At 40.2% G+C, this 23,301-nt stretch overlaps 1 protein-coding gene across 3 annotated transcripts in view; it reads left to right on the forward strand.

Moving 5' to 3' along the window:
- The window catches only part of drp2 (dystrophin related protein 2), a 179,802-nt gene that overhangs the window by 42,637 nt on the left and 113,864 nt on the right, over window positions 1-23,301 (forward strand). For all 3 annotated transcript variants that reach the window (XM_086302105.1, XM_086302079.1, XM_086302096.1), the window contains exon 2: window positions 17,339-17,507. The gene's annotated coding sequence lies outside the window, so the exon portion shown is untranslated. The remainder of the gene's footprint in view (window positions 1-17,338; window positions 17,508-23,301) is intronic.

Consider the following 23,301-nt stretch of genomic DNA (forward strand, 5'->3'; position numbering starts at 1 on the left):
TGTTTTAGTTCAACAGTTTTGCTAACAATTAGATCAGTTTATTTTGCATCCCCCTCTCTGCCCTTCACTGATGAGGAGGAGGCTCTCTCTGGCCTGCATTAATCTGACACATAGTATAACACCACTCCTCTTAGATCATTTTCACTCATTTTATTGCAAACTGTGGAGGAGGAAGATGACTGATATTCGACAACTAATTCCTGGAATCTGGACAAGCACTTCACACTTGCTTGTTCTCTCTCTCTGGGGTTGCGGAGGCTTTCTCTGGCCTGCATAAATCAAGCTCTTCTTGTTATTATATTGTGACCACGAGTATAAATTAAGATTGCTTGCTCTTGCACAGCAAACATGAACAGAAGACACAGAAAGGGAGCTTAATTTCACTTGCAAGGATAATTAACATTAATAATAAGTGGTTTACTGACATATTTCTCCTGCATATGTGGGTGATGTGGCTACTGTGGAGTGGTGCTAAAATCAAGTGTGAAAAATAAGAACAGTGCAGATGGTTTGGCATTTGCACTTGATTTCTATTTTACACATATCAAGTGGTGAATATTTGCATTTTTGAGCTACTGTTTAAGGTTGTAACACTTAGCACTTAAAGTAATATATTAAATTAAAAAGATCTGATTGTGTTTGTTTATTTATTTTTTTTTGCCTTTTGGGTTCATCATAAACTATCCATATATACCTAAGATCTTAGTGACAATATCAATAATGTTTAATATTTTATCTTAACCATGTCTGTGTGATGCACAGTATGCAAATGACAACTGTAGTATGAACTGGAGCCAAACAGACTTCCTTTGCAAACATTTGTGAAACAATGGGTCATTTTAACAAACTCGCTGAATTCGAGTGCGGTATTGTGACAGGATGCCGCTGTTGCAGAAAGCCAGTTTGTGATGATTGCAAAGTGGAATCGATGAGGAACCACAACAACCCTGAAGTTACAGAGCAGGTCACTGAGCGTTGAGGCACATTTTGTGTAAAAGTCTCTGCTGACTCAATAACCGCACCGCTCCAAACCTCCTCTGGCATTAAAATCAACAGAAAAACTCTGTGCTCATAGCCTAACGGCATTGGTCTCCATGGCCAGGCAGCTCCTGTAAATTTAGCAGGTGATCAATCCTTTGGTCGTCTTCATATTCACACAATCACAATTACAGCAGAATGGGCCTATCATATCCCCTCATACAAACCTAGAAATAATGATCATAGCACTTCTACAAAAATTAAAATTCATTTGTCTTCATTTCATTGTGACCATTAGAATCAGACAGATGCAATGCGCCACAGTTATCAGGCGTCCATTTATTAAAATATAAAACACATTTATGCTATTTACTTGATTATCCTGACTTGTTGGATGTTGGGATTAATTGATTGGGTTCTCTGTTCCTTTACGCTTCCAGTATAAACACCCTAAACCTGTGCTATATTAAAGAGTTCCCTTTGTGTCATGCTTGGTCATCTGAGTACCAGATAACCAAGCATGTTTGTGTAGGTCCTCAGTCATCCAGGTCATGGAAGTCTAGATAACTCATAGATAACTAGAAAAAGAGGGCAACTGGTCTTCTTTAAGCTCTAAATCAGGGGTCCCCAATCCCAGTCCACGAGGGCCGGTGTCCCTGCAGGTTTTAGATCTCACCCTGGGTCAACACACCTGAATCACATGATTAGTTCATTACCAGGCCTCTGGAGAACTTCAAGACATGTTGAGGAGGTCATTTATCCATTGAAATCAGCTGTGATGGATCAAGGAGACATCTAAAACCTGCAGGGACACCGGCCCTCGTGGACTGGGATTGGGGACCCCTGTTCTAAATCAACCTAAATAAGTACCTACTGTAAATCAGGTATTTAACTCCTTGTTGAAGTCGTCCCTTTGGGCGCGCTGCTGATCATGTGAGTCATCACATGAGCCAAGGTGTGAAAAAATCTGTGGTTCATTACCATAAGTGATAGTGACGTGACCTATTGAGCTCATCTGATTTGTTTTTAGATCTGATCTCTTGGATTTCTCCACAAACTTAAAGAAGTCCAGTTGCTTTCTTCTTTCCAGCCAACTGTAGTTACAATATCTAAAACGTTTCTCTCTGCTATTTTAGAAGATGGCAGTGATCGGCAGTAGTAATGTCAAGAACCTTTTGATAAGACTTGATCCTGACACATATCAAAACTATACTGAAGTGGAGGATGTGGTATGGAGGATAAACTTAAGTAAATCACCTGATGTTGACAACATTGCAGCAGAACTTAAAAAAAAAAACTGAGAAAAAAATTCCTTGTGCATCTGGCAAGTTATAGAAAACTACACAATGTTCTACGAATCGAAAACTATAGTTAACTATCATTGTCCTAAAGAAAAAGAAATTTAAGACTTTGCCAGAATTGCAGATTAATCAGCTTTATCTGTGATGCAGAGTAATTCTTTGGATTATCCTGAGTAGGCTGAAGAAGGTAGATTTAATTCTTTCAGAAGAACAGCCAAATTTAGACCAAAACAGAGGTATCACTAAGCAGATTCCCAGCATCTTTCTTGGAAAATATTGGAAAAAAGGAGATGTGACACGAAAAGATATTCATTGCCTCTTAACTTCTTTTAATTTTATTTAATTTAATAACGTTTTTGGTAACTATTGTCCTTGATGTAAATATGTACAAATTGTGTATGTTTCTGTTCTGTGTCTTGTGTACTGTTTGTTTGTATATGTGTCTTTCTTGCTGCTGTTACACCCAAATTTCCCCTTGCGGGACAATTAAAGGATTAATCTATTCTATTCTATTTCACCAATTCTCCATTGGAAGATTACCCATATGCAGCCTATTCCTCACTGATAACGCTGACATTATGGGAATAAATAGAATAAAACTTACTACCAGGCTGCAAAAGGTAGTTAGTGTGTATGGAATAAAGCCAAAGGCAAAAACAACTGATTTTAGTCAAAAGCCAAAATAAATAGGAACCATCAGTCATCTGGTTAAATGTGCAGAAACTGGAAGAGATGTAGGACAGGGTTGTGTTTAATAAAAACACAAATTTTAATTGTCTGTCTTTCATGTTAGGTTAATGCCTCTCTTGTGAATGAAAGTCCGGCGTTCTGTGTCAGGGGTGGTTAATACCTTTTCACAACCTTGAAGTTAACACCCTTACCTTTGGCCTTGCTAAATTAAGGTCACCAACCCTTCAGTGATAGCACTCAACCTTGAAAATGGACGTAAGTCATAAGGTGAAAAATCACCTAATATGGATGTAATTCTCGCGGATACTTGGCTGAGTTGACAGAAACTGCAGAGTGGGGTGATAACTCCCTGTGGGTTCAATCACAATAAGCAACATATTATAACATAATTTAAGTAATATTCATTTGTGCAATTATGATTGTTCTAAGATGAAAGCGTGAAGCATTGCACAATAGTGTTTTAGCTTTATGCATAAGGAAGAGAGTCACTATTAAAGGTTTCTGGAAGGAGCTACAATATATTTTTTATATGTTTTGTTTTGGGGTTTTTAATGGGTCAACTTAGCAGATGTGTTCCCTGTGGTGTCCCTGTTTCCTGCAGCTTGGGACATGGGTGGAAGATAATAGCAATGGTGAAGTAATGTTGTGCTTGTCTTGGGATTATGGCAAGGTTGCTGTGGATGGTTTTTATTCTATGGAAATTGTTAATTTTTCTTAGTCCACGTGCACCTAAAATTCAATATTAACCCCATCCATGATGGTCAATATGGCCTAAAGATACCATGTTGTAATCAATCGGTGAGAACACGATAACAATCTACCAGAGTCAACAGAAAGCCTATTACAGCATGTTGGATGATTGTAAAACCAGATAACAACTTGCAGAGAAAGGAGTGATTATCTGGATGTGGCATGATGCTAACCTGCAGGGTAATAGACCTGGATGACCCTTCCAGGACTGTAAGATAACCTCTCATGAAGCCAGGGACATCCCCTGAAAATGAAAGCCCTCTCATTGATTAAACAATGGAAGCTTCTATGGGCTCTTCATAAAAAATGCAATTATATCTAATGGCTTTTACTGTGCAGTAGTGAATAATGCCGATGTAAGAGGCTCGACTGTGCCAGGATTTGTGTGATACAATGTTAGAACTCACCTTAAAACCTTTTTTATCCCAATAAATGTGGAGGAAGGTTATGGATGCGATGAATGGTTGGTTAATGGAGGGATGGGGGGTGAATGCGTGTATGAGCTGATACCAGAACAGTGCCCGAGGGGAACAGTTTCCAGAAGCTTGCAATAAGAGAGGAATTCTAAATAGGGCAAATTCACAAGTTATAGAGAATAATAAACATTCTTCATGTGGAAATCGCTTGAAGAATTGTCTTTTAAACCACACTTTTTTTGGTCCAAGAGAGAGTTACAAGCAGAGTTCATGAGTGGGGTTCACTGGATGTATGTGTCAAGCTTGCATGGTTGCTCAGTAAAATTGCTATTCTGTCTCTGTTTATACAGGGCACTGTTAATGCAGATGAAAACAGATGTAATGGTCATATTTGTTGGCCATTTCAATGAAGACGAGTGCTACAACATAAGGTATCATCATAATTATTCATAAGTAGCTGTAAAGTTTTGTGGTTGTGTCTCCCAAGTGCAGGAAAAAAAAGTTATTTAAGATGGGCAGTCACCATGAGGGAGCTTGTTATGGCCGCTGTGCCCCTTCAGCTACATCTTGGTACCGCGACAGGGTTCATTACCAGAGAAGATGGCGTGCAAGTAATCTCAACACTTAGCCCTCAAGAGAGCCCCATTCACTAGAAACTCAGGGGTACAAATTTCACATCTGACTGGATACATGGGTACTGTATAATGCCCTCCCATTCGGAAACTGAAATCATTCAAAGTGTAGTTTTGCAGTGGAGCCAGGGCCCGGTCAACATATTCCCAAAGGCTTGCTGAAAAGAGGCGACAACTGAAGTAATAACTGCACATGTGAAATATTACTACAAGCTGTACTGCACAACCAACCTCTAGATGCTACATGCTAGTTCATAACACAGAATAATTTATCCATGATTGGTGTTGTTGCAATACTTAAATCTTTGCTTAATAGATCTTTGCCCCAAAATTGAGGTATAATTCTGCGGTTTTCTCATATTTTTTTACTGAATTAGCTCTTCATCACATATTAATTTTCAGATACTAAGTTTATGATAATTGCATTTTTAAAATAACACTAATCAAACACAGCAGTGTGCCTGTTTGCCATATTAAAAAGCTATGCTGTTACGAACAGACTTTTTTTTTTATTGTTAAATGAGAAACAGATTAAAACGAGAACTTATTACCAAGGAAAACCTATTGAAGCACAGCAGGACCGCCAGCTTACTGGAGCTGCAGATGGTTGGAAACACACATTCAGTCCTGCTGCCTCTTTGTCGTCACTGTTGTCTTTATATAAAAGATGGCCATTGCCTCTGAGGCTGAAAGGTAAAGCCATTGTGGAAGTGCTATAAACGTGCAGTCTTTCTCAAGGTAAGCATGGCACGACTCTACAGCTCACTTGACTGATGACCTTTAAGGGTGTGGCTACATTATGGTTGATTTTGGTGCTGTGTGATCATGCAGCGTCTCCTGGTTTCTCATTTGTAAGATAAGATAGAACTTTATTAATCCCTCGGGTGGGTTCCTCTGGGAAATTCGACGAAATTGTAGGGTCTGGTTTCAAAAACCCAAGATGGTAAGGACTTCAAATGGTCATGTCTGTTGTTTATATACAGTCTATGATGCTTACAGTTTCCGCATATGTTGTCTTGTGCAGTTTTGCATTCCATAGAAATATTTTTCTGGCACTACATAGAACATAGTTTTGCATTTTAAGATGACTGACTGCAGCGCTGCAATCACGGTATGCTTGAGTAACTGTATCACAGCTGGAATAAACTTTCTGCTGGGGATCCAGCAGCTCAGTGTGTTAAGCACAACCCGACACTCTAAGGGTTATGATTCTGATTCATGCCGCAGCCAGCCATGCTGAAGTGTGTGCACCATACTGCCATTATTCATCAGCTTATGTACCTTGGGGACAAGCCCCTGCAGCACTTACACTAAAGTATGCGGCTCCAGCAGAATTAAGAAACTCTGAGACTTTCTTGCCTTTACCTTTAGCCAAGTCTTGGTCATTCTTGAGCATGAATAATGGAGTGTGAGCAAAGTGAGAGTGAGGTGGTAGCAAGGGCACAGAAATGGAGAGGACACACTCATAGATGGCCTCTCTTTGTGTTTGTGCTTCCTCTACTGGGCACCAAGCTGTTGCTCTGGGGTGGGCAGATACTGTATTTATTCCACCTGTATTCCACTTTTAAAGCTCTGTTAAAGACGAGTAAGAACGGGCAGAGGTGATCTCTTTAAAGAAATCCCGTACATGTCAATAAAGTGCTACATCATGTCTGTTTGAAATGTGAAAATTTCAGGTGTTGTGGTTGTGTTGTGAAAGGCTGATTGCGTAGGCGGATCCAGCCACATGCAGTGGGGTTTTGCTTTCTCTTATTGTTCTGCATTTCTGTTGCCTGGCAAGACTGACAACTTGGCAACTACAGAAATTGATTGAAGTTGAAGCTGGAGAGGTAATTTTCACACTTCGGTGCCACATGGAAACAAAAGAGCACAATTCTGGGAGCTCTACTTAAGCACACTGCAGACACAGGTGTTTACTATGCTCACAATTTTACTCGCAACTAAACTAAAATGGGACTGCAGGAAATGTCATGTGCAGCCACTTGATTGTATAGCCACAAGTATCTGATTACACATGCACACACTGAGTGAATGTTGAACATCTATTTCCAGACCTATGGGCAGTAAGATTCTGCTATAACTGCAGCCACAGATGGAAGGATTTGTTCCCCTTCAAATTCAAAAGCATTGGCCCGACACTGATTCTGGATGGTTCAGGTATTGAACTGGTGCTGAAAACCTTGACTGGCCAGCACAGAAATAAAAAAATAATCTTTATGGACCTTCTTTATGGTGCCAGCAAGTTGGAAACATCTTTTTTTAATGGAATTACTTAGAAGAGCCATAAAACTTTCCTTGACTGAAACAAAAAGGGCCAGATCAAGAAAAAAGACCACAAGACTGCTTTGATGGCTATTTTAGTGCATCTTTCTATTCTTATTGCTTATAAGTTCGTTGCAGTTGTTGTAGTTTTGGGTTTTTGTACTCTGCTTTATTTACTCTTTTTATCAAGTCGAAGGAGAGGATTGCACAGCAGTTCTCAATACTCTAAAAGAAACTATTTAACTGCCCTGCTAGGGATGAATACAGTTAACTGCAGTTCAATAAATGTAGTTCACTTAAACTGGAAAAAAAAAGCTTTGGAAAAACGATAATGTTTTCAAGCCATGATCCAGAAGACAAACCTGCACTGCTGGCACTATTAAGTTTAGCTCAGCAGAAAAAAAGTTAGTTGGCAATAATGTTATCTTAACTATACATTATAGTGAAGCTACAGTCATTACAATACAGTAGACTTGGAGGTCAGCTAAGTGGCTCCGTTTTTATTGTTTTTGGCTGGTCTGTGTGCAGTGTAACTGTAATACAACATAGCTCTAGACTAGTAAGTATGGAGAGATTACGTTACCATTTTCACACATGAACTTCAGGCAATTTCAGGAGAATCTGGTGAGGACATTGTCCCAGTTACCCTTCCTCACATGCAGTACCCAACGTAAGATTGTGCTCCTCAGACAGGTTCTCACTGCTAGAAATACTCCATTTGTAGGTTTGCAGGTGTAAGAACTCATAACATGCACTGGCTCGCTTTGAATTCAGAAGAAAATTACATTCACCATGCTCACACAGACTTTGTTGCTGGGAATTGGAAGGGTGAAGACTGTTTAATATCTGATTTGACTGAGTCAGACATTTGCATACTTGCATATAGCTCCTCTGATCAGTGTTTAGAGAAATTCTGCACTATGGTGTGTGTGAAAGTGACCCTTTTGATCTATATATTGGTAAGGATATCTTTTTTCCCTCCAAATTCTGACTGCAGGGACATGCTATGGGAATACTGACATGCTTGTAAATGAGTGTGAATGACAGTCAGTCCTCCCAGCTTTTCATATCTCATTCCACCCACTTGATGGGAAATATTGGACTAAAACTCCTGCTGTGCTCTTGGGATGTCTTGTTGAGTGTTTTCAGTGTTTATCTGTCTTACTCTCTGTCTCAGCATAAAGGATATCCGGCTTATTCATCTGTCATTCAGTTTTTCCTCTGATTCTACATTTTGTAGTTCAATATTCCTGTATTTTTGTCCACCGGCCCAATACTTCATAAAAGAAAGGTTTTATCTTTCTTCTTTCTTTCTCCCCCCCCCCTGTATTATGCTGTACCGTGTTTACATGTATAAACATCCCATTCTCCTTGTTGAAAGGCACTGTGTTATTGCTGGTGACCAAAAAAACAGATTTTAATTAAGTTTGATATAATTAGTTCCATCCATGTGGACATCTCAACATTTACGTTCATCTCTCTCAAACATGAATGCAACATTTGAAGGGTGCACAATTATTTCCAATCAAAAATCCCTCGTTGTCCAACTAGCATGATGAATGGGTGAATAAAACTGTAGATCGTAAACTGTGTCAAATTCTAAGGTTGAATTCCACTTCACTGTCCTATTTATATTGACAAGCAGCCACTGAAGCTACACTACTAAACACTCATGCCCCTATATTGGTAAGGGCAAGCTGGCAGGAGCATGTGTGAAAATGGCCCAAGGCAGTGAGTGCCCCTTACCCACCTTGAAGAGTGAGACGCTTTGACAACTCGAAGGCCTGAACGCACTGAATCCCCTTTGAAATGTTGTTGTTTGAGGCGGCTAAACGCTGAGGGTCAGTGGGGTGGCCACAGGGGAAGTGAAGAAGAAACAGAAAGGGAATGTTAGTATTCAGTAACACATCGTGTTAGTGTCAGCGCTGTACTTCTGTGAATGAGTGACAGAGCTGCACTTAAGGTCTAACCATCACTCTGTCTGGCTGTCTGTTTATCTAGCTCGCTGTCAGTACGTATCCGTCATTGACACAAGATTTGGCTCGACCACTTTCATGACGCAAAAAATATCTGGAGTACAGGAAACATACACTTACAGGCAGAGATGGGCAGTAATCTGATTACTTTTTTCAGGTAACGAGTAAAGTAAGGGATTACTGTTGCAAAAACGGTAATTAGATTACCGCTACTTTCCCGTAGGAACGCTGCGTTACTGCGTTACTAAAACTGTGATTTTTTTTTGCGAGAATGTGTCATGACAGTGACGTTAGCAAGTGCAACGTTCGTGACAACAGCTGTGTGCAGATCAACAGTGGATCATATATCGATTGTGGGAGAGAGTATGAGCGTGCAGCGTTTAAAGCGTGGAAGTACTGACCTTACTTTGAGTTTGATTCCATAAAAAGTGACAAAAACATTAGTGTCCGTTGTGCGTGGGAAGAAAACTTCTTTTTACAGCGAAAAAAACCCTAAACTTCCAAGCAAGCACTGAGTGCGCAATGACGTAATGGGAAACTCACAGAGAAACTCGCGGATTCTTCCACTGACCGCCGCGGCACACCTGCACCAGGGCAAACCTCCGCCTACGCCACTCCTGCTTTACAGGTGAAAATAGAGCAACAGGACTGCTAGTCCTTTGATGTTATTTATTTTCTGCTGTGTTTTACTTGCATCTATTTGAAAGACTGAGTGTAAACACAAAAAAAATATATATATATTTTATGTGCTGGAATGTGCAGAAAATAGGTTTAAAAGTTAAACAAATTTCTTCCAGTCAGAGAATGTTGCATATAATTACATTTTTGCTTGATGCATAAAGTTAAAAGGTTAAAACTGATAAAACAAGATTTAAAAAGAGACTTTTCCATTTGATTACATTTTGTATGATGGATTATGCAGAAAAAGTAGAATTGGGCTGAAAGATCTATCGCTTTATCACCTATTCAGGTTGTAAATCGTGTTTTTAAAAAGTAACTAAGTAACTAAGTAATTAATTACTTTTGAAAATAAGTAATCAGTAAAGTAACAGGATTACTTTTTTGGGGGAGTAATCGGTAATTAGTTACTGATTACTTTTTTCAAGTAACTTGACCAACACTGCTTACAGGACAGTTTTCAAAGGAGCTGGCATGCGAAAGGTGGGGCCAGGTTTCACAAAGAGCTCACCCGAAACCCTGGCTGATTGGGACCCACACCCAGTTTCACACCTTGGCTCAGGCGATTAGAGGATCATCAGGGGGTCCTTTTGTCCCTCTGTGGGGGAAACTCCCACTAGGTTTAAATCTGGGACTCCCCACCATTTGACCTTAGAACTGAAGAAGCTTCTCGGATGAGAGGTGAAACGTCTTCAAGCAACTTAAAGAAGTCCAGACGCTTTTCTTTCCAAGCTCCTTTGACTACAATGACCTGGATGACTGAGAACCTTCACAGACATACAGGACAGTTTGTTAGGTGTACCTATTCAGCTGCTCATTAACATGGAATTCTCATCAACCAATCACGTGGCAGCAAGTAGACATGGTCATGAAAACTTGAAGTTCAAACTGAGCATCAGAATGGGGAAGAAAAGGTGATTTAAAGAGACCTTGAATGTGGCGTGGTCGTTAATGCCAGACGGTTTATCTTAGCAAACAAACACAATGATGGCTAACATTATTATAAAGCTTAACAGTGTAACTTTAAGCCCCTCTATGGTTCTATAAGAGAACTAAGTGTTCTACCCACCAAAGATAAGATGCTTTATGGAATTATAAGATAGGGCAGGTTGCCATTTTGCAAAGAACCTCTTCATGCTACTTTTAACTGTATGTGTAATCTTTTCCGTTTTTAAAAAAAGACAGAACATCTCTGAGCCACTGAATTTTCTGGATTTCCAATAGCAGAACATGTCTCGCCAACAATGAAGTAATTGATAAAATAAATCAATGTTTATTTGTCCACTGGGAGCCCAACTATTGGAATCTGAGGAGAAATTGAAGAGTTAGTTGTAGTAGGCGTGTGGTCTTCTGGGCATTTTTGCGACATAGCTCTCTCAAAACAGAAATAAAACACAAGTAAAGTTACAGAAAGGAGCACTACACTTGTCAAATACATGAATATTGTTTCTAACCATGTCGATTTAATTCAATTTTATTTATATAGTGCCGATTCAAGTTCAAATAATCTTGTTTCTTTAACATGACAGTACGTTCACTACTCACATGGCCTCCACAGGCACCAGATTTCAATCCAACAGAGTACATTTGGATGTGTCAAAATGGGAGATTCACATCATGGATGTGTAGCATATGTGGGATGTTATCATTATCAATATGGACCAGAGTGTTTTCCAGTTTGAAGACAAAAGTGGGTCCAACTTGATACTAACAAAGTGTACCTGTAACAAAGTAGCTGCTAAATCTATGAATGCTTTTATATCGGTCTGTTCTACTGTTTTAAGTGTCATTGTTGATTTTGAGGTTTTTATCACATTTTTTGTTTTTAAATAAGTTTGAAAAAGTCAAATTCAAATGCAATCATGATTCCACACATCTCTGTTTCTGCAAATGTTAAGAACTGGGGCGCTAAAGAAGAAGTCTAACAGTTTTGGGAAGTCTGCAGTTTTCTCAGTATGCTGCACAGATCTGATGTTTTTGTCTGCCAGTGTTTTTCCAGTGAAGTGGGAGTGTGAGTGACAGATAAATCATATGCTTCATGTATGTCCACATTAATTTTCAATGTCTGTTTCCATTGCACTTTTTCACATTTTGTTTTTATTGCTAAACCAACTTACCCACCTCTGCCAAGTGAAAAAGCTGCCGTATTTTCATGATTGGATACTGGACTTTGCTGTGGGCTGAAAAAGCTGTGTACAGTCTTTCTGCCCCGAGCCAAGCGTTTGAAAAAGCTGTGTACAGTCTTTCTGCCCCGAGCCAAGCGTTTGCTCTCAATAGCTCAAAAAGGACTCAGGACTGTTCTACTATGAAAATGGCAGGTGCTTCAGGACTGTTTCTCAGGTCGCTCCACATAAATTTCTCTGTTGTTTATGCATCGAATGATCTTATTTACATACCACTCTTGACTCTTTTTAAAAATAAATAAAGTTAATGTCCAAACCTGCTAAAAAGATTAGCACATGCATATGCAAGAAATAAAGAGATATGCAGAGGTTCCCTTTGAAAATTGACTCAATTGACTGGAAAAATTAAAAAAATATATTTTTAAAGTATGCAGCTGCTGGCACCAAAGTGCTGTTGAGAGAAAGCTAGTAATTACATACAGGTCATGGTGATGAAAAAGTCTATCAAAAAATACATGAATAAATACATACATATACTGCAAATATCTTTTGCTGTCTAAATTTGTACACGATATCTTTCCAGCAGCCTTCTTATTGGGTTTGTAGGACACGCATTTTATGAATGAAAGGGTTAGTCAGCCACATGGGGTTTTTATCCACAATCGTAAATAGCTGTCTAGTTACAGCAATAGATTAAAAAAAAGATCTCTAAAGGCTGTGATCTGGGTTATGATCTGCTGCCCTAGTTCTTGTCCGAGTCCTATTAAATATTTTACAGATTATATATAGTTGATACTGTTTCCATTCCATACTCTAAGAAAAATACCCTATTATTTGGTCACCAGCTGTGTTAAATTAAGTGGCTGGTTGAAAAATCAGATGGTAATTTAAAGTAACACATGGATGAACAGGAAATGTATTATTGGTTGACCTGGACATGATCAAACATAGTGATTCAAACATGGTGAACGTTGAAACAAAAGGCAATGACAGTATTTTCTTTTGCTAATTTTCCAACACTGCGGTGACGGGTAGCTGATAGTGTCGACCTTCCAGAGTGCTTTTGTAACAGCATGGTGGCTGTATTTGCTTAGCAACAAAGGTTAGCTCAGTTTAAAAAAATATATAAATGCTTATTTATATTTTTATTTTAAAGAACACTGGGTCAAAGTGGCACTTCTGCACAGCACAATGCCTACTATGGTTACTCTCTCACTGTGAGAAGCGAGAATGGCATCAGGGAATTTATTTTCCATGTCCAGCATGAAGAGAAAGTGCTGTAGGCCATACCAGCATTAGCTCACAGAACCATGGTAAACCTTGTGGTGAATGACCAAGCCTACCCTAAAAGCTATCAGCTAAAGAGGTGTAATTGTATTAAGTCATGACATTTGCTTTTTTTATGTTTAGCTTTTCAAGCGTATTTACCAATAACAAGAATAAGATGTCTAATGAGGTGCATTAGGTAAATTAAGTTTTTAGATAAAAGTTCCTTATCTATGTGTCCACTAAGGCTGTTGGGAGGGTGGCATTCATCCTGGATGCATCGCTTGTCTATTGTAGGGCATACAGAGAGGGAGACAACCATCCACACTCATATCTATGTGCAATTTAAAATCACCAGTTAACCTAAGAAACACAGGCTCCATTGTGTGGTGGTTTACACATTTGCCTTACCAGCAAAAGATCCCTAGAATGGCATCTGCCAAATCAAATATGCAGCGCTACCTTCTGTGGCGTCTGTTTGTGATAAAGGGAGCAGCAGAAAGGTTAACGAAAAAACAAAAGATACTAATATGGATGCCTTTGGATTGTGGGGGGGGGACTGAAGCACCCGGAGAAAACAGATAAACTCTACCAGCTCCAGCCGACTGATTGTTTTCCTTGCTGTGATGTGCCAGTGTTTACCACTCAATGGTAAAAATAAATAAATAAAAATTATACACAAAAACATGTGAAAATTGCCTCAAGGCATAGGTCTGGCAGAGGGTCAACTAAATCAGGCAACCCACTGAGCTTGAAACCCTGCATTTCTTTATATGGAGTTTCTCTATTTTCATTGTTTGGTTTTGTTTTTGTATTTTTATATAGGAAGGATGAAGCAAAATAAAACTTACTTTTACTTATGCTGCTTACAAAATCTATCATGTGCAGTATTAGCACTGTTTTCCATCTCCAGTATTAAGAAGGCTCAGTGATTTCTTATGGTTTAATGTTCTAATTCATAAAGTGATTATTTGTTGTGAGGGGTCTGTTTTTGCCATTTATGCTGTTATGGTTTCATGGCTTCGTTTTTTATTCAGTTAAAAGTGGCACAGGTGTTGTTATCCAGGCTTTTTCTCAGTGGCAAAAGCAGATGTCCTTGTAGATTTAGCTGCATAATATGTGGATGTCTGTGTGTATCTTATATCTCTGTAGTTCGAGATATTTGACATTTTCAGATCTGATTAACCTTTCTCTCTTTTTGCTGTTGTCTTTACATTTCATTAACATTTAACAGTTTCACAGTTGAGGAGAGGAATAGGCAAGGCAAGGCAAGGCAAGTTTATTTGTATAGCACAATTCAACAACAAGGTGATTCAAAGTGCTTTACAGAGACATTAGAAACAAGAACAAATAAAAAGCATGATTTAAAATTGATTAAAACAAGCAAATAACCTAACTAACTAATTAACAAACAAACAAACAAACAAACAAACAAACAAACAAACAAACAAACAAACAAACAAACAAAACAGTAGATAAAATCAAAACAGATAAAATCAGAACAGTAGATAAAATCAAAACAGATAAAATCAGAACAGTAGATAAAATCAAAACAGATAAAATCAGAACAGTAGATAAAATCAGTAGTTAAATGTAAGTTTTGAAATTTAAGCTTAAAGTGTGGATTTGGTGCTTTATTCAAATGCAGCTGAGAACAGGTGAGTCTTCAACCTGGATTTAAATAAACTGAGTGTTTCAGCTGATCTGAGGCTTTCTGGGAGTTTGTTCCAGATATAAGGAGCATAAAAGCTGAATGCAGCTTCTCCGTGTCTGGTTCTGACTCTGGGAACTGATAAAAGACCGGATCCAGATGACCTGAGGGATCTGGATGGTTCATACTGGGTCAGGAGGTCATTGATGTATTTTGGTCCTAAACCATTCAGAGCTTTATAGGCCAGCATCAGAACTTTAAAGTCTATCCTCTGACGGACAGGCAGCCAGTGTAAGAACCTCAGAGCTGGACTGATGTGGTCCACTTTTTTGGTCTTAGTGAGGACTCGAGCAGCAGAGTTCTGAATGAGCTGTAGTTGTCTGACTGATTTTTTAGGTAGACCTGTAAAGATGCTGTTACAGTAATCAAGCCTACTAAAGATGAATGCATGGACTAGTTTTTCCAGGTCCTGTTGAGACATCAGATCTTTTATCCTTGATATATTCTTGAGGTGATAGTAAGCTGACTTTGTTATTGTCTTAATGTGTTTTTCTAAGTTTAGGTCTGCATCCATCACTACACCCACATTTCTCGCCTGGTTTGTGGTTTTTAGATGTATAGATTGAAGTTCTCTGGTGACCTGTAATCGTTTTTCTTTGGCACCAAAGACTATTACCTCAGTTTTGTTTTTGTTTAGCTGGAGAAAATTGTGGCACAACCAGTCATTGATTTCCTCAATGCATTTACCAAGAGCCTGTACAGGGCCTCGGTCTCCTGGTGACATTGTGATATATATTTGTGTGTCATCTGCATAGCTGTGATAGTTTATTTTGTTGTTGTTTATAATCTGTGCCAGTGGGAGCATGTAGATGTTAAACAGAAGGGGTCCCAAGATGGAACCTTGGGGAACTCCACATGTGATACTTGTCTGCTCAGATGTGAAGTTACCTATTGATACAAAGTATTTCCTGTTTTCTACGTATGTTTTGAACCAGTTTAGTACAGTTCCTGAAAGACCTGTCCAGTTCTCCAGTCGTTTGAGTAATATGTTGTGGTCAACTGTATCAAATGCTGCACTGAGATCCAGTAAAACTAGGACTGACATTTTTCCACTGTCTGCGGTAATAGCTCGGTATAGTTTTAAATGCTGTATTGTCAGGGTTTATTTGTGCACACATGGATGCATGTATCGAACATTTTATTTATTCCACGCTGTGTTTATTCTGTCTAGCTGGTCCTGCTGTAACTACATGGATATCCGTGACACTGTTTAATCGTATTAATATCCCCACGTTATTGCATTTCTTTATTAGCAAACAAAGATAGTTAATTTATTGAGATTCAGAGTCTGATGTAGCCGTTGTGCTGGATTATGGCTGTCTTATTGGAAAATGAAAACTGTCTCTCACATTGTCTCTAGCAGTTGTTGGTGCACTTATTTCATGTAGCTTTCATTTTGACACCCTCCAGGATGCTGCGCAGAAATTTAGCATATTGAGTCTATTAAACCAATGAAATATTCTGTCACTCAAGCGAATATAAACAAACACGCCTTCCTACACAAACACATAGTGGCTACAGTGCAGCCATCAATGCTGTAGATGTACTACAGGCACAGAAACAGTCTAAAGGAATATTCTGCTTCCTCATATAAAACTATAATGTGAATTATGAATGCCACTTACTTCTTTGAAAATAGTTCAGCTCATTCCCTTTCTGCCTGCTGCTTGCTTCCAGCTTGGAATTAAACTTTCATATCTGTTTTGAACTGTTAGGGAGTGCGCTCTTTCTTCTGCCAACCTCTGCACTGAACCCTCGCTAGATTTATTGGAAATGTGACACACCTCTAAGGCAACCTGTTTGCTGACAAAATTTCTCAAAATGTGTTCCTGTTATTTTTTTTCTTTTTCTTTTTTGGTGAAGCTGCTTCTATGTCTCTCTGTACTCAGTCAAATGGGTAAAGCAAACTAATGTGGTGTTTATTGCTAGTCACTATATGAGGCTCAGAATTAGAGAAAATACTACAGTTAATGTTAACACTCCTATCTAACCTGAGGCCATGATAGAGTTCCTTTGCAGGGTAGTTTTGTGGCAGAGTCGAAAATGAAATCTCTTGGAAGAGAGGGGATACTTATTGGCATTCCGTGTGCAACGCCTTGCTCCCTGTTTCTTGCCAGTGGCCAGCACCCAGTGTCTCAGTAGTCCTATATTCCAGACCCGAGTGTGCTCTCTGCCGATAATAAACAACCGAACAACCACGCTGGAGTCATAGAGGTTTACTGACTTACAATCCGACCACCTTGCTCTGTCTATCTCGCTCAACGGTTGGGTGCAACCTTTGCTTTATGTTCAGTGTTGACATGTTTTAAAACCCCTGCTGTTTCTGCTTTGCTCCCAGGTCTGAATGTCATTGGGCTTGTTTAAAAAAAAAAAAGAGAGGGGGGTGGGACTGGTTAGACTGAGGGAGGGACGGGATCTTTGGCATTTGGCCCAATGTCAATAAAGGATTAAACTCCAAAAGACAGCTGTTAAATGATGTGTCTTTTTTCAGCTTCTTATCAAATCTCCTTCTGTCCACTGGGGAGCAGTTTCTGACCCTGTCTCATGTATTGTAGGTTTCACCCGTGTGAGGAGATTGCTGCTGCTGCTGCTTCTGTCCTTCCTCCACACCCAGGCCTCCCCCCCTCCTCCCTCTTCACCAGAGCAGGGCAGCCACGGAAGGCTTGGCTCGATTTCAGGGAGGCTCAGATCCTGCAGCCACGTCAATCACGTCTTCACCGCTGGGTAACTATCAAGCATGCTATGAAACTACTGCTGCCTTTGAATTTTTCTGGCATGAGAAGCACAGACATTTGAGATTATGTAGTCTTGTTTTTGGAATTGTTTTTTATGCTTGTTTGTTACTTCTGGAGTCGGTCATGTGTGCATTTCTCATGTAAAGAGGCATTTTCTCCATCCAAGCGTGCAATAAACACACACACTTGCTCTCAACCGCACAAACAGAGATGCCAGAGGGTACAGGAGATATCTTTAGGCGGTTGATAATTTATTTATTTGTTTTTTTAAATTTAATCCTATTGACTAGTTTGACGGGGTGCCATGGTGATGCACTGTCACAGCAACAAGGTTCTGGGTTTAAGCCTGATGGTTAACTGGGCCTTTTTGTGTGGACTTTCTATGTTCTTCTTGTGTTTTTTCAGGGTACTCTGGCTTCTTCCTGCAGTACAGAGGTGCATAGTAGGTAGGTTAACTGGTAATTCTGAATTGGCCGTAAATGTGAGCGTGAGCCTACAGGTTAGGCTGTGTCCTTGTGTTACAGTAGCTCTGGGAGGGACTGGCACTTTGTCTAGGGGTTACATTGCCTCTTGCCCAACGGCAGCTGGCACAGGCTTTAGGTGCTTGCAACCCTCTACAGCAGGGTTATTAACCATGCAGCACACTGAATAGCTTTCCAAAGTGTAACAATTGTAAAGAAGAAGGGAGAAGCCTTGGAATATTTCACTGTATTTTGCAAAAGGTAGCACTATTTTGCCAGTTGTCAAGAGTGGTTGTCTGAATTGTTGATTTCATGTAGGCCAGAGGTTTGAATCATTGTCAATTTAACAACCTTCTGTCCAGCCGGTACCTCATAGGTTTAAAACAGAAATTCTTCTATAGATACTGAAGTTGTTGCTGCAGGGCAGTGATTTAACTGAAAAATGACATAGGCACTAAACAACCTTGCTTTTCTACAGGAATATAACAAGAATGCAACTAGTTGGCAACCATTTGTGTCGTGTCCCCTGTTTCTGTCGTATTTCAATCTCGTGTGACTAAATAATTAGTAAAATTGCTCATGGCCTGCCATGCCACACCAAAGTTAGATTACTAAACCAAGAGCTTTGTGCAACCATTAATTTGATAGATGACAGCAGTATTTGTCCGTGATTATAGAAAACTGACACTTACGAATGTTTTATAGGTTATTATATGGGTGGCTGTAGCTCAGGTGGCAGAGCAGGTCAGCCACTAACCAGAAGGTCGGTGGTTCGATCCCAGGCTTCCTCCTAGCTGCATGCCAAATATCCTTGGGCAAGATACTAACCCCGTGTTTGCCTACTGGTGGTGGTCAGGCAGCCTCGCCGGACAACTGTCAGTGTGCCCCAGGGCAGCTGTGGCTACCATGTAGCTGCCATCACCAGTGTGTGAATGTGTGTGAGTGAATGGGTGAATGACTGAATGTAGTGTAAAGCACTTTGGGGTCCTTAGGGACTGAGTAAAGCGCTATACAAATGCAGGCCATTTATTATGCAGTGGTGGCCATAGACTACTATAGTCGTCACATTGTCTTTGGACAATATATTAGTGCTCTGTTTATAGCTTGCTCTGTTAGAAAAAAAAATTTGGATACATATTTATGTCACAGTTATACTTTAGTAATTTTCGGCTAGTGTCCACTGAGTTCTGAGGTCTGCTGGTGACCTCGCTACCCTGTCTCAGTTGACACGTTGAACTAGTTCTGCATAATACGTCTCTAAACTTCCATTTTTGCCCATTATTTTAACTTTCTAAATTCAGATTTGTACATATTCTACTGAATTCTTCAGGTAAATAGTGAAAAAAAAAAAGACAAATGAATGCACATTTCCAATGTGTGGTGTTATGCAAATGTTGGGTGCATCAAGACGAACAGCTGGCTGAGCTAATTCTCCAGGTGGGTGCCGTTAAACCATTATACACAAATTAAATGTAGTTAAAAAAAGAAGATGAATGGACATGGAGTTTGTTAATAGTTTAATGCATCTGTTCTCATCTCCTTTTTTGTTTCCATTTCCCCCTTTTTCATCACAGTTTTTAAAATTTTGTTGCCTTCTCCTCAACTCCAGAAAACCTTTAAATTACCTGAGTGAAATTATGTACCTGTAGGTTTAGCCTACTTACTACACATAAATTGGACTCACACTAGAAACATGTAATCTATGCATCCTTTTATTTTCCTTCTTGCTTTCCACGAAGCTCTACTATATGCATTTGATAACCGTGTCCACCTACACTCAGTTATTGAAGGCCCATCGTTCCAGACTTAAATAAATGGGTCTTAGGTTTCTGCCGTGCAGTCACCCTCCAGAGCCACTTCAATCACTGTCTAACCAGGAGTTACATCCTTTCCCTGCCCTTATCTCTAACTCCAAATTACGGAGTTTCAGCCCAGTTGTCACATCAGAGAGTCACAGGAGGACGTCAGGGAACCAGGGGCCAGCTTAGACAAGGTTATAAAAGACAGAAAAAAGGCAGAAGGTGGTTTGTAAATACACAATGAGGATTATGCGGATGTAGCGCCAGCCCACTGCCCTGCCTTGGCAGGGAAATAGTTCACTCAGTCATCCAACTGGTGTGCCATGAGGGAATATTGCCTTGCTTTGGCTGCTGCACATAAGAGATGTGGTTTTAGAGTTACAGCCTGCTATCTTGCTAAAAGACATTTGAGAAAGGGTTTACTGCTATACTTTGTCAGCGATGGAAATTTTGCTCGCTTTTTCTCCCCCCCTCTCTTATCTGCGGGCTGCTGCATTATAGTCTGAGTCCATGATTGGCATTCTGCAAGTGTGGTCCGCTACTTTGATTAAAAAAAAGAAGTAAAATAAAAATATGTCAGCTATACATATAAGCTTCTGTCCCAACGTGTCAGCTGCTGAAATTACCCTGTCTCCACGTTTCTGCTCTCTTGTATCACATTGTGCATAAAAATGAGCTAATGGGGGAGCACCCAGACTGCTCTATCCCGATGCTAATGAACAACAAAGTAGCATGAACAGTAGTCATCAACATGTTTTCCTGAGGTTTACACCTGAAATTCCAATATTTTCCCACCTACTACCACATTACCCATTGTTGTATAATTTTCTTTTTCATATCAAGATAATAAACCAAAAGCATAGGATTCTTCCTCTTTAATGGGCTAAAGAGGTCACATTAGTGCTTTAAGGGTTTTAAAATAACAGCGTAACCACAGATAAGCACCCGAAGCAGCACTACAGAGCTCAGTGTTAACATCACATACTGTTGCTGTGGCTCCCTGCTAATCTATGTTCAAGGCAGCTTAGCCTATTTGCCACCATGAATGTCCCAGAGTGTGTCACAGTCTCAAAGACCCACCACACTGGCTTCTGGGAGCATCGCGTTCCCTTTTCTTTTTTTCCACCTTTCCACTCTCCATCACTCTTTAATTCCACTCTTCTTCTCCCCTGTCACAGTTTGATCTTCTTATCTTTACTTCGATTCAAATCTTCTGCGGCCCTCTTTCATTTTCTTGTTCTCAGCCCTTTCTTAAGGTCCTGCATGTTGTGATGAGCCTGAGGCTGCTGGGCGTCTGTGGTGTCCTCCAGAGGCATGGCTCCTGAGCAGAGGAGCAGGTTTGAGGATGAGTGAATGTGGCACTCCGCTATCATCCTCTCCCTCTTCTCACTAGTCTCCCTTTTGCTGTCACATCTCCCACTCCTCCTCCTTTATTTCCCATTTCACTTAGCATGTACTATCTCTCCCTGACTCTCTTTGCCTGTCGCCTCTGAGAATGATGCGTATGAGGGTGGCGGAGAAACAGATATAGCTTCCCGACAGAATTGTCTTTACTTGTTCTTCTGGTGCGTGTATGTGCTTGTAAGTTGTACTGAATTGTAAATGGGTAAATGGGTGGTTGTTCATCTTAATGCTGGTATGGGAATATGTGGGAGGGAAGGGTATGCTGTTTATGTTTACTGCATCTCAGCATTCTCATTCCAGGAACAAAGAATTGCTGTGTGTAAACTGGGTGGAAGGGTGGGTGGGTGGTGAGGTGTGGGTCATTGTCTGTGAAGAAGATGCTTTACACACACGCACCTTATGGTGGCCCAGAGTGCACACCACAACAAGTTTGACAAAACAGGATAACAAGATGTAAGAAACCACAGCAAAAATGATCAGAATGAAAATGCATTTAACAAAACACATCAACACGCAGCAAAAACTGAAAATGCAAAAATCACACAGAGAGAGAACAAAACAGTAAAACAGAAAGTACAACAAAGATAACCCACTTCATTTAGAGAATAGTAGAAATGTACCATTTAAAAAATTAAAAGGGAAACTGTTAATTAAACTAATTAAATTAAACACATAGCACCATATGAATATGCCAAATCTATAGACAAGGGACCAGATTAGCTGCACCCAGACCTTTCAGGTTTCTGTTTGTACTCTGCTTATAATCTAAGTTCTATTGACCACTAATATTTGAGCAGGCTTTGGTTGGGTAGAGGTAAACAGTGTAGGTTTAAAAATTTGACAATCTCAAAATCGTCAGCTGTCAGTGATTTATCTTCTTGTTAGCTGTTTTGTGCATTAGTAAACAATAATCAGTGGCTGGAACAAGGAGTCTTGATCCAGATATTTGCTGGCTACACTGAAAGCCCCTAAAACATGGACCTTTGCCACAAGGGGCTAAGTCAGCAGATTAACATACAAACATACATTCTAATTTGTTAATATTCTCTCACCAGTCAGTTAGCTACAACTTGCTACTATTGGGTTGGGGCCTCTTTAATATTTAGAACACCCTTCGTTGTCTGTGAAGGTTCTCAGTCATCCAGGTCATCGTAGTCTAAGGAGCTTGGAAAGAAAAGCGTCTGGACTTCTTTAGGTTTCTTGAAGACATTTCACCTCTCATCCAAGAAGCTTTTTCAGTTATAAGAGCAATTGGTGGAGAATCCCACATTTTAAGCCCTATGGGAGTGTCCCCAAGAGGGTCATGGACCCCCTACTGATCCTCTACCTCATACGAGCCAAGGTGTGGCCCAGGATGTGAGTGGGCGTTAAAGCATCTGGGAAGGGATCTCAAAACTGGATTAAAGATGGCAGACAGTTGGTGTCGTTGGTGTCCCGGGCATCCTGGGCCATTTGACCTCAGTCAATCACATGATAGGGTGGGGCTAGGTTTCACAAGGGGCTCATGCGAAACCTTGGCTGATTGTGACCCACAACCGTTTTCACACCTGATTAGATAGAGGATCAATAGGGGGTCCGTCACCCTCTTGGGGAAAAACTGCAGACAGATGACTGAAAAACTCAGTGTCATGTTCCCCGTGTCTGCCCGGCTGACTCAGGTTGGCTACATATGTTTCTTGTTTACATCTACCTCTCTCACGCTTGCCGTGTCTTGCCGGGGCGGAGCTCATTGTGGGCTCCATTTCCCTTGGAGCCCTGGGTGTGCAAGGTTGCTGGTGTGCTGTGTTTTGTGAAGTCCCTCGTGTGTGAAGAGCTCCTTTTCCGGATTCCCCTGTGCCCTGGATTCCCCCTGCCCTCTCACTTGTATATATTCGCAGCTGGTGTTGTATAGCAATAAACGGAACTTTTAGCTGCCTCGTCTGCGCCTGAGTCCATCCCACATCGTGACACAGAGAATTCAACTCAGTCGCATCAACAACCATGCCACCTTTCTACCCCTTTCTGATACTCAGTTTAAAATTGGGCAGGTCATCTTGACCTTTGTGTCTACATGTCTACATATGTTGGGTTTCTGTTAGATGAGTTGCTAATTAAATATTTCGATTAATGAGCACCGTAC

This window comes from Aulonocara sp. 'chitande type north' Nkhata Bay, linkage group LG2 (genome assembly GCF_057382095.1).
Source record: "Aulonocara sp. 'chitande type north' Nkhata Bay isolate Kocher_YH1m ecotype deep benthic linkage group LG2, A_spYH_male_GT1.1, whole genome shotgun sequence".
NCBI lineage: Eukaryota > Metazoa > Chordata > Actinopteri > Cichliformes > Cichlidae > Aulonocara > Aulonocara sp. 'chitande type north' Nkhata Bay.